Raw genomic sequence first — 10,656 nt, forward strand, 5'->3', positions numbered from 1 at the left:
CAAGTCAGATCAAAGACCCAATGCACCGACCAGGTCTTACCCAGACCTCTGGGACAATTAAGTCTCCCTTTGGACAGCGACGGGGCCACAGAGATAAAGGCAGGCCGCTGCCACTGTTCGCCGACGTGTGAAGTTGCCGTAAACAACTGAGATGATACCAAAAAGGAATATTTTGTTGCATTTGTTGCATGATAATCAGTAATGACATTTACAAATAGCTTTCTTGCAAAAGTGATGGTACTCCCAGTTATCCTACAGAATTTGCCACTTTGACTTTGGATGGTCATTTGCCTCGTGTAAAGATAACACACCTATTGTGCAGCACCCTTAACCATACAATCCTTAAGGCAGGGGTGGGCAACTCCAGGCCTCGAGGGCCGGTCTCCTGCAACTTTTAGATGTATCTCTACTTCAGCACACCTGAGTCAAATAATGAGGTCATTAGCAGGACTCTGGAGAATCTGACTGCACTTAGGAGGTGATTCAGCTATTGGATTCATCTAAGAGTTGCAGGACACCGGCCCTAGAGGACCAGGATTGCCCCCCTCTCCCCCTGCCTTAAGGTAAATTATTACAGACCTCCTTTAGATGCCAATCTTTGCCTCAGCTTCAAACTGTTTATAATTCTGGACAAGTTCAAGAAAGCAGTCATTTTCTTGTAGCCATTTCTGGACCTGTGAAGCCCCACACATACATGGACTTTTTTTTATGTCTTACCCATTTTGAAAAGTGCCGATTTGGCCTCTGGGTCAATGTTTGTTATTGACCAATAATGAGCATTTGTTGTATTTGTGAAAAGATTTTTAAGAAAGTAGAGATTTCATTGGTTTCATGGACCAACTTGGGTCGAGAGAAACATGAAAATTCATACGTGTCTGCTGAACTGAAGTGTAAAGGTGAATTTCAGGAGGTAATTAAAAGTTCCTACACTGTGTGATTAACCCGTTATTTAACCTACAAAAAAGTGAAGTATGAACAATTTAAAAGGCTTCAGCTCGTTGTACGTCATACGTAATTTTAGACAATGTCATCCCGTTAAAGCAAAAAAATCTTCAACGTTTCTAGATGTTTTAATTAGAATTTATTTTTAATTTTATAGTTTTTTTTCATATCTTTGCCAAAGGTGCTCACCACTGAGAAAGCTGGTGTATGTAAAATATATATATTTAAATTAGGTCTGAATCTCTTTGTGTTTCGTGACTCTATTTTCTGATTTTTTTTTTTTTTTCTTGTCTGTTGAGCTGTTCTCTGACTAATGATGTTTTCTGTTTGGGGTTTGTTTGGGTTTTTGGACAGTTTTGACTTACTGCAGTTTTTGTCCTCTACTTTGCTCCTTGATGTGGTTAGCTTTAACAATCTCTGCATCTATAGTAGTTAATGGTGTTTTCTTTATTCTGCATTCAAGCCATGTCTGGGTTTTCTTCCTTGTCAGCAACCGTTTGACATATTTGGCTATTTTTAAAGTCTAGTGTAATTTATTTATTTTTTTGTCTACTTATGCTTCAGTTTTTTTAAAGTGTCTTCTCGTTTTCTGTTGCCCCCCCCCTCCTCTCCCCCCCCAATGCATTTGACATTTCTTGGTGCTACGGAGAAAATCAAAGCCCCAGACTGCAGAGCCCATCTAACTAATCTCTCCCTCATCACTGCTGTGGCACAGAGTGTGACATCAAACCAGTCGGACATGGGGGAAGTGACTAAAGTTTTTGTCCACAGACAGGTGCACTGACCCTGTCCACCCTCGAAGGTGCCACTCTCATTTTATTGGACATTTATGGCCGGCCAGCATTTTTTAACCGCCACCTGGATGCAATAAAGGTCCGGCTCCTGAGCCCCGGCTGCCCAGAGGATTTCCCAGCAGCTCCCACGGGACCTCTGGCTAGTTAAGATGTTTATTAAGCTGAAAGTGGTCCAGTGGGAAAACAAGGCACTTCTGAGAGATTCGGGCCAGCAGTTTTCTTGTTAGACAGTGGGCTCCCCGGAGGATTGGGTTTCTTTTCCTTTCAGACCTCGAAGGGGAGGACGGGGTCAGTTCACGGGGTGCGGGGTTGACCAAGTGGTAACTAGGCACATGAACCCAGGAAGGCAAACATCTAGATAGCATCAAGGTCAGCCCGCTGTGATTCCCACAGTTGCAAAGCCCGCAGAGATCAGCTAAAAGCTTTCACATTAGCTCTGAAGTGCGGATGGTTTGATGTTGGAATTCCATCGACTAAATACTGTCTGCTTCGCGTGGACTTACTGCATGAACATGTAATGCAAAAGTTATATATTGCTAGCAAACGCACATTATTTATTTTCGATACCACGTAAAGCTGAAATGTTTTAAGAAACTTGTCCATCTACGATCTAGAGAGGCTATTTCTCCAAGGTATTTGATAGATCTTGACCTCACTAAGCCGTGCTGGACCTCTACTTCAAAAAGCCCTGGTCTGTAGCCTCCGGCGTTCTGCCCTGTAATAACTGAAGTTAGTCCCCGGTTTTGGTTGAGTTTTTCGCTCACACTTTGCTTTTAGGCAAAGTTCAACCAGCTTCTTCCGTGCTCCGCCTGACAAGCATCGCTTTTGTTCTCCTGTAGCTGTGAACTTTCAAACTGCAGAGGCCGCGGCGAGCACGTTGCGTGCCGCACATGTTGCGAGCGATGGGTTTTTTAGTGCTCTCTGCCTAATGTTCAGGACAGATTAGAAATGCTCGCCTGTGACAGATGCTGTCTCCATCTTCACTACCAGATCCACCCAGCTGCAAGACATCTGGGGGATTTCTACCTTTTCCTCTGAAGTGCGGCCTGTTATTGGCACACTCACAATCATGTATGCGTATACGCTTGCGCACAAAACACATCCAAGGCATTTAATTGAGACATGAAAGAGAAAAGAAAAGAAGAAGAAGCAGCAGCAGCACATTTACAGATGTGTGATCTGTTAAAACCCTGCTGGCCTTCGTAGGCAGATTTTCTACATGTTTTTTTTTTTGTTTGTTTTTTTTTTCTTTTCAGTAGTTTTTAAGATTTTTTTTTTTTTTTTTTTTCTTTATTGCATTTAATTCTGCATGAATGATGCAGGAATTTATCTGTGTTTTTGTTCTACTGAAATGAAACCCAGTTTTGGAATATCTGTCACTACTTAGGCCACAAAGTATGCAAACACACGCAGCTTACTCAGCCGACGGAGAAGTTTTCCTCTCCACGTGAAGGCCCGTGCTTGTTGCTAATGGCATACATCCTACAATAATGCCCCCGGCACCCAGCAGCTTGAACTTTTTCCCCTCAGAGGAAACATTTTTTTTTTTTGCGGGGCAAATCCACTGAACAACATGACCGTTTGATGAAAGAAGCCGCAAATCATACCTGAGCAGAGGTAAACTTTTGCTAACGGCAACACTAGCCTTGCAACAGGATGACACTTTTCAAAGTTTGTGAGAGAGCTGAAAGATTTTTGAGAGTGCCAGGCTTTTTTTCCTCTACCTGCGACTCCACCTTTGTGAGTTATTCCTCGTAAGTTGTGTTTTTTTTTTTTTTTTTTTTTTTGCCTCTGAGCGTGTCAGTTTTATAAAAACTAGTAGAGGAGGAAACTGTGATCATAAAATTCTTTTAAAACATTTGAAAGAGCAAGTAAAAAAAATATTGCACAAATATTTCATTATTATTAAGAAAGTTAATTGTGACACACCTTTCTGACATGAAATGTTACATTTTTTATTTAAAGAAACTTAAAAAAAATTGTATTAAAAAAATGTTACGTTTAGGAAAAATATGATGTAATGCAAATAATTAAATTAATTTTCAATTTGCACATTATTTGTTTTGTCTTTTGCATTTGTAAATTTTGTTCTTTTTTTGGAGTGAAGTCAACAATTGCAATAAGACAGAGAATAATAGATTTATAGTAATTAAAGTTCATAAACATACCTCCTAGGCATTTTCTTCATTTTTGCTCTTTACATTTTTGGCCATTACAAATATATTATTGTTTTTTGTTGTGTTTATTTGTTGTTAGTTTCTTAGTTGTTGATTATATTTGTTCATTAGCTTTTGGGTTGAATAAAACAATTAAAATCTATTCTGAACAGGTTAGATGAGAAAAAAAATAGGATTGATTACTACAAAAAGTAATCAAAACTAACTTTGCAAAATATTATGTTAAATTTAATACTTTTTGGGAAATTGAAAATACTTAAAATTGGAGCAATTTTTGACTGAACTATTTTATATTGCCTAATACTTAAAAAAAGTGTTTCACTTCTGTGTTTGGTTACATTTATGTAAATAAAATAAATAATAATAAAAACTTATGGAAAGTTATGGGATCTGAAAATATTGGCAAAGCCAATGTTAAAAACGTCCCATACAAACAAAGTTTCAAGCATTTATGCTATTAAAAGTGCATGCATAAAAACTACATCACTGTGACGGAAGAAAATAAATATAATGTCCAAATTGCATCATACGTAAACGATCTTGCTTTGTAATGTTTTTTTTCTTTTTACTATTATATTATTACTATTTTTCTACAGTTTTACCTTTAATTCAATTTAGTGCACAGCCTCTCAACATCATCCATAGACAACTCGTGATTTCTGTAACACGATAGTGAAAACGGCAAACATAGGATGAAAAAGGAAACTGTGATGAGAGAAACGTCCCAGCAGGGGGCGATGTTGTTGTTCAGAACGCTGGCACAACACCTGTGCAGCTGCATCAGGCCTGTCTGTTTCGGACAGGAGGGGACGGAATTACAGAAGAAGAAACCAGCTGCTGAATGATGACTTATCTTACTTTTAATTATATATACATGTATGAATTAAATTATTGAATTGAAATGATACCACTAACTTATTTGGCTACATTTTAATCACTGTTACTGGCATATTGGCATGTTAGTTTGCTTGTGTAATATTAGAAATATTGCTAGATTCTTAAAACACTAACTGTTTTATTCTGATAATGAAGCTGAACATTTGATTAGAGTTTAAGTCGGTTCAGGCAACGGTTCACTCATTCACAGTGTCTGGGAGAGAACAAGGGCAATACCTTTATATTGATTTATTACCAATGAATATATACAATATCAATTAAGAAAAAAAAAGTACAATTTGTAAGAAGAGTCATCATGGAAAAAGTTTCCTGTAATGGAACAAGATAGTTGAGCAACAATGCTGCTGGTAATGTCGAGTAAACCCCGAGGCAACCATTGCCAGTGATCAGCTCACTGTGGCTGTGGTTGCCAGGGAGAAGGTTACCATGTCAACTCGTTAGAAAAGATTTGAAAGGTCTACTACTATTTAAGGAACTTTTTGTGTCTTAATAAAAAGCTAATTCTTCTCTTTTTACACTGCTAACGTGAAACCAGACGATCTGTTGTTTCAAAAACAACAGCAAAAATCCTTATAAACCAGCAGAGTTGTGTCTAATATAATGAATCTGTTGTACACATTCAGCCATGAAGCTTTATTATTATTAATCAGAAGCATCATAGTTGATCCAAGTTGTATGTTTTTTTTATTTTTAAGAACATCATCATTACAGAATAAAACATTTGTACACGTTGTTAGCTTTTGGCTTATGAACTGTTGGTGGTGTAGATGTTCAGAACTTCACTATTAAAAGATAAATTTATTTACATTTTGCTCGTTGTGGTTAAAGTCTTCATAAATAACAGACAATTAAAAACAATTTTCTTTTATTACTATTAGGTTGGTTATGACAGTAGGTTTTAAAAATACTAGGAATAAAAGTTAGCTGTTCTTGAAATGTTTCAGCCATTAAATTTACACATTTACAAATTTTCTGATCAGAAGTATTGACTAAAATCTACTTAAATATAAGCTTCATAAATTCACACCAACTTAATTGGTTTTATTTGAACAGTTTAATCAGTACATTAGTCATTTGATCAACATTACATTTTCTTAACATGTACTTGCTAGCAGATCTAACCAATGAGATGGACTACCTAATTTAACTGAGTTGCAGTCACATCCAGTCGACTTGAATTATAAAGTGCAACTTCCCAACAACAACAAAAAAAAACTTCTAAGATTCATGTCCAGTTTCACAAAACCTGCAGTTTAATTTTCCATTTAGTCCAATTCATCCCTCAGTTACATTTCAGCCTAAGTTGTACGGTATGGCAAAATTAGATTCTGAAATCATTTCAAAGTCAACAGCACGAAAAGTTAGACGTCGTATTTGACAGACGATAAGGTGAGACAACATCTTGCATAAGAACCTTTTTGTTTAATTTACAACATGAATTCCCCTAAAAGCCTTCAGGATTGTAAGCATTTCCCCATCTTGGATATTTACGACTGAAGGATTGGGTCTTAGGGATTAAATAAGAAAGGGGGTGAAATTTTTTCAACAATCAAAGATATATATGTTTTCCTGAGTCAGAGAAGAAAACCAGAGGCTGGTGAGGGAGGAAGAGTTGCCTGCTGCTACAATAACAGCAAAACTGGGCTGTTTCTTCAGCTTGATTAAGTTGGGGATTTTCATCCAGCTCATTGATTTAAAGGGATCATTTATGAAAACAAACAGTGAACATTTCTTCTGTTGAAGTAGAAAAGTCACAACTACAAGAGTGAGTTTGAGTTTGCTTAGTCTTTTCTCCAGCAGCTTAAAAAAGGAAATATATTATTTTCTTATTGTTTACTTCACCTTGATTATAATATTTAATAGTATATATAATTATATTTAATATATGTTACTATATACAATATAACATAATATAAAAGTGAGAATTTATAATGTTGCCATATGAAAATTTAACTATTTCCGGTCTAAATGGGCTGAGCCCCCCCAGTGCATCAGCATCTTAAAAACGCCTCTGTTCACAGCCATATACAAACGAAGAGGATTTATTTTATTTTTTTTAAACAGTGGCATATTTAGTTGCATTTATAATCAGGCGTACCATCAACGGAGTTGCGACTCCGCTCGTAATTAAATCTAATCCTAATCAAGTCCCGGCTCAGTTTAGCTTTAACAAGCTGCGGCCCACAGCCGCAGGTAAACAGATTTCAGAGTCACATTTCAAATCTGGATGTCAGCTCGCTGTCACACAGGAGGCTGTCGGGTCATTTGTCAGAAACTCAATAAATTTGTCAGTGGAGGGGATGGTAGTAGGGGAAGAAGAAGAAGAAAAAATAAAATCTGAATCCAATAAATCATAACGTAAACAAATCTCGCCATGGGTTGACAGTGCTGTATTGTACTTTGGTCTAATCCTCCGGGAGCCGGGATTATCCCGCAGTATCATTTTTTTTTTTTTTTTTTTTTTTTTTGGGCTGCCTCGGTAAAGATAAGAGCTGGACTGGGGAGTCATTGTTCTGAAACTTTTCATCTGTGAATCTCTGTTAGCGAAAAACAATAAAAATATATCCTTAAAATATTTATAGATGTGGAATTTTAAATCAAAGAATACAAAACAATAAGTTGCATCTCATACAGTGGCCCTTCACAGGCCTAAATGGGGCCCATGTATTCGTAGCTGCGCTGGTCCATTGTTCTTGGTGTAAAAATATAACTTTAAGATTATAATTTCTGATGTGTGAAAAGAAGAAAGAAAGAAAGAAAAAAAAAACAAGAAACGTTGACAACGTTCAGCAAAAGTCAGATTAGATTACACCGGACCGCGTCGCAAATTGTCGATGTTTTTAAGGCTTCAATAAGCCTCTGTGTTGATCCACGGCGGTCAGCGGCTCCGTTGACTGAACCAGAAAAGTGCTGCGCCCCTGCAAAGCCTCTGCAGCCGGGAATCATTTTTTTTCCCCCCTGTTTTAGCACGGGGCTAAAACAAAAAACAAAAACAAAAAAAATAATAAATAAAAACAATGCACAATATCAATATTTTTCATCAACTTTTTTTTTTTTTTTAGAATATCTCAAGGATACAGGAACAACATACAATGCAGCGTTTTTTATACGTTTATGAAGGCCAGTCTTCGTCAGAAACCCTTATTAAAAGATCAAAGTACGTAAACTATTAAAGTGCAGCTCTGCAATTTATGCAGCCATTAGGCATTTGCTTTGCTATTATGTCCCCCTTTGAAAATGTAAGGAGGTCTTCCCACTTTCAACACGGCGTTTTATTTCAAAATGCCTCTCAGTTTTATAGGAATTATTAAAAACAAAAACAACAAAAAAAACAACAAAAAAAAAACGAAGAAGAAGAAACAATCTCTCAGCTCAAGAAACTTACCAGAAACAGTTTTCCACACTCAGCCCATGTTTTATTTTAAATATCAAAGTTATTTTTTTTTTTTTAGTTTTGCAACTCACAGAGCCTCCGGGTTTAAGGCATGCCTCTGGGTTGTGTGTGTTTGTGTGTGCGTGTGTTTCCAATGCAGCACTGTGCAAACTGAATTAACAATATTTAAACTTCGCCCCACTTTTTAAAAACCAACGTTTCTGTTTGAAGAACTCGCCTTTGCTGATAAAGATTTCAACTTAAACACGTTTCGAAATCATTTGTGGCTATATGCTATTTTATTTATTTATTTATTTATTATTCTTGCAAGCAACCTCACAATAGCAATCACAGTTGTTATATAGTTAGACGACGCAAGAAGTACTTATCCTAAAACCACTTAAAGCGCTTTCTTTCAAACTTTGTAAAAAGTTTCACCTCCCATTCGCACTCTGTTTACTGATTTCCATGTTCTTTTTTTCAACTTTTTCAACTTTTCACCCGAAACATCTACATTTCGATTTGGATTCAATGAATCAAGATTACATTTTTTACAGTGTTTGAAAAAAAAAAAAAAAAGTCTGCAAATGAAATGTCAGCAGGCCGCCTGCAGGAATCAATCTGGGTCATTCTGATTTTTTTTTTTTTTTTTTTTTTTTCGGAAAAGCCGCGTTAGCATAATGGTCCCTTACCTTTCCGATGGATGCAACAGTTCTGCTGACTTTAAAGTAAATTACTTGCTTTCCGTGCTGCACACCTGCTGCTACAGTTTTTTTTTTCTCCCTCTCTTTCTCTCTCTCTCTGTCCCATAAGGCGAGGGAGGGCTCGTCATGCAGAGGCTCATTAAAACACCGCAGGCTGAAAGTTGGCGGATTGATTTATTGAACTCATGTTTGATGTCCTCATTCACAGAGGTGACCCCATCCGATGACTGCTCTGTATATGGAGGACATTAGAGGGGAGCAGGGTTGGGAGTGAGCATTCATATGTTCTTTAAAAAACAAAACAAAACAAAAAAAAAAACAAAACAACTATCGATTATGTTCTATTGATGGAGTTTAACTCATAATGCTGCTTAGTGGTGAGATAATCCAATATAGTGTGAGACGGAGGTAATTGACCCCATGCTGATGGAGGCGCTGGAAATAGAAGGAAACTAGAGGTGGAGCCTCCCTCAGGATGTCTTCATTGGGGATCAGAAATAATGAAATAATAATCATTTCTTGTCTCTTTTTAGATTTTTTTTTTCTCTTTTTTTGCGAAGGTTGATCAAACAGCTTACTAAAAAAAATGTTTTTTCTTGCTGTAGTTCAGATAAATGCAGTTCTCTCTTTGAACGGCAGAGGGCAACGACAACAATCCCCAACCTCCTGATTTCCAAACTGGACTACAGGGTCATCATCGCCTCGAAGGAGCGCAGAGAGCAGCAAGCGAAGAAGGCCTTGGGAATGGATGAAGAATTGGTTGCGAAGCATATTAAGTAAAAAAAAAAAAAAAAAACTCTCCAAATAGTTACGTTATTTAAATTAATAAAATTTAAACGCACTCATTTATTTTAGTTCTAGTTTTTCTTCAATAACAACAAATGTAAAAAAACAAAAAACAAAAACAAACAAACAAACAAAAAAAAAACTAAATCCCATGTCACCCATTCCTGTGGACAGACTTAAACCAAACAAACAAACAAACAAATAAAAACAGCAGGAGCAGCACATATGGACACAATAACTTCTCATCCTGCCCATACATATGACCTGCTTCCCAATTTAGATACATTCACATCCAAGAACGTCTCTCGAGGCTGCTGCCAAGCTGCATTTGCCACCATGGCTGCAGCGAGTCGACACGACACGCAAAAACACAGCGGGTCCATTGCTGAGTCAAAATGATCGGTCAGGAGAGGAACCCAGATCTTATCAAACTTCCCAGTCCGATTCTGAGAGAAAAAAAAAAAAGAAAGAGAGAGAGAGAGAGAGAGAGAGAGAGAGAGATTCATTTCGATGACATCTGAAAGGTTATTCGGGGATACGCATATATAACACGATAATATCCAATTTTGGCTGTGACCAGCCTCAGCAGAAAAACCTTCCATTCCATGCAGGCCTCATTGCTCAGCAGGGTGATCCTCAACATCCACACTACAGATCCTGTGTGAAGATCTTCACTTCATGACTCAGGAAAACCAAATTAGCTCAGTTTGCAGCCACCCAGTTCATGTTCAATGTAAGAAATGAATAGTTGTTGTTATTATTATTATTATTATTATTGCTGGTGTTTCCCTGCACTGGTTGATCGAAAGCTGGCCAGCCGAGGTGGCAGAGGCCACTTCAGTGGCTGACACGGTGCTGTTATCACCCCTGATCGCCAGGTGCATCGGCTGAAAGGGAGCAGCAGCGTCCATCAGAGACAATACACAAAAGAGCCTGTGATGCTCCAAAACACACACACACTCACACACACACGCACAAACGCG

At 37.6% G+C, this 10,656-nt stretch overlaps 1 protein-coding gene across 1 annotated transcript in view; it reads left to right on the forward strand.

Annotated features, from left to right (window-relative positions):
- Positions 1-483: 483 nt before the first annotated feature.
- The window catches only part of lmx1bb (LIM homeobox transcription factor 1, beta b), a 73,588-nt gene continuing 63,415 nt past the window's right edge, over positions 484-10,656 (forward strand). Inside the window, exon 1 of the mRNA XM_007565094.2 lies at positions 484-563. The gene's annotated coding sequence lies outside the window, so the exon portion shown is untranslated. The remainder of the gene's footprint in view (positions 564-10,656) is intronic.

This window comes from Poecilia formosa, unplaced genomic scaffold (assembly GCF_000485575.1).
Source record: "Poecilia formosa unplaced genomic scaffold, Poecilia_formosa-5.1.2 Scaffold5, whole genome shotgun sequence".
Classification (NCBI taxonomy): domain Eukaryota; kingdom Metazoa; phylum Chordata; class Actinopteri; order Cyprinodontiformes; family Poeciliidae; genus Poecilia; species Poecilia formosa.